Here is a 1,822-nt window from a genome sequence, read left to right on the forward strand (position 1 = left end):
GAGCGCGGGGCGGTGTGCGGGGCGCGCCCGGCCCTCGGGCACCCGGGGGCACCTCCCGGCAAGGCGCCGCTCCCGGACCCGTCGCAGCCTCGGGAGGCTTCAGTGGCTCCCCGAGCTCCCCGCACTGGGCTCCCTCGAGCAGTCCCCACCGAGCGCCCCCGGGGCAGAGTCCCGGGCGAGCCCGGCCGGCACCGAGTGTCCTCGGGGAGAGGGAGCCCCTGCCACAGCCCGAGCGTGCAGGTGTCGTCTGACCGTGGGGCAGGAGCACCCAGCACGGTCGAGGCTTGCCCGTGTATAAGGCTCGTTGCACCACACGTGTATTAGCGTATATATGTATAAACACACCCCTACATACCCAGATCTTACCTATACCTCTTCCAGTGGACCTGACCTAAACCATCATAGTTCTTAAATGCTGAAGCGGTAGGTTTATATCCACAACATAAAGTCTCCTTTTACATCCTCAGTGTTAGACATCCACAGTTTATACATCAGTATTGCATATTCCACGAGACCTGCAATAACTTCGAGGTTTCCCTGTGATTCTGTGTGGTGCTATTCCTGAAAAATGGATGCATTGTTTCACAGCTTCAATGATGGGAGCATCACACTCGCTGTATGTTCAAGCCACATATGTAATGTACTGCTTGCAGGTTCATTTTGAACTACTTGAAAGATGAAATGAGCTGTATAGTCCCAGTTCCTGGGGATTCCTTGAGATGAATGCAATGTTTTGCAGCATGCGCATCTTACACGTGACAATATATGATTTCAGTATACACTGCTGTGACTGTATTTCAAAGTAACACTCCAAACTCAGTTATTAAATTATCAGATCTAATGAGGTAGTGCATGTCTTTCAGGCAACGTTATGGATCAATGAAGCACTTGTTTTTTTCCTGTATCTGTATAAAAGCTCTATGGAATTAATCCCTCCACTGAAATCAATATTGGTTCTGTAGTTCTTTGCCACAGAGAGTGCTGCTCTATTTGTGCCTAGTTCACAGTCTGCACTGTCTGAGTTAAAAAATGGTCCTTAGAAATTTCAGTTTACTTTTTTTCCCACCTAACAAAACCAGATATGTTGCACCAGGGAGAATTTTCTATGTAGGCACTGAATCATTTTCCTAGTATCAATTGAATAGGATTTTTCTTGGACAGTTCTTTGTAATTCCTCTGTTCAACATTCCCTTGAGACTCATCAGAGATTGGATTAGATGATTTTTAAAGGTTCCTTTCAACCCAAACCAGGCTGTGGTTCAATGGCTCTATATCTGGTGCTTAGCTGTGTTCGTTTTACAGCAATGATTTATGATCTTGAATGCAGAGCCAATGACATACGTTGTTCCTCGTTGTTCCTTAGTGACTTCAATAAATATGAAGTTGTGAATGAATGTTGCTATCAGAACAGCTTTCCCAGTGCTTAAAAATATCTGAGTTAAGTAGTATGAAGCGCCAGTAGTTTCTCATTATAATGTTCATGCCTAGGAGTGTTTAAATCACATTTTTTACAGAGCTTTGATTTATAGTACAAGCTATTTATATCTCTATATAGGTGATGTTGTAAAAATATGTGATCTTTAAATAATTTTACAAGAGATGTATAGGAATATTGGCCTAGACTTGAGCGCAAGCAGGTGAGAGCTGTGTGCTTCGGCCTCCCGCTCCAGCTCCCTGGCGAGCAGAACTGAGTCTCGGTTCCTCTGACTCCCAGCATCTTCTCCGCGAAGCCATATGCTGCAGATCCGCTTCTCAGCACCAAAGGGAGAGAGCGTTTAGGAACTGGGGGAGCAGAACAGCGAGAAAACGTTTAAGGAAATCT

The sequence above is a fragment of the Onychostruthus taczanowskii genome, unplaced genomic scaffold (genome assembly GCF_017590055.1).
Source record: "Onychostruthus taczanowskii isolate IOZ18803 unplaced genomic scaffold, ASM1759005v1 scaffold71, whole genome shotgun sequence".
Lineage (NCBI taxonomy): Eukaryota > Metazoa > Chordata > Aves > Passeriformes > Passeridae > Onychostruthus > Onychostruthus taczanowskii.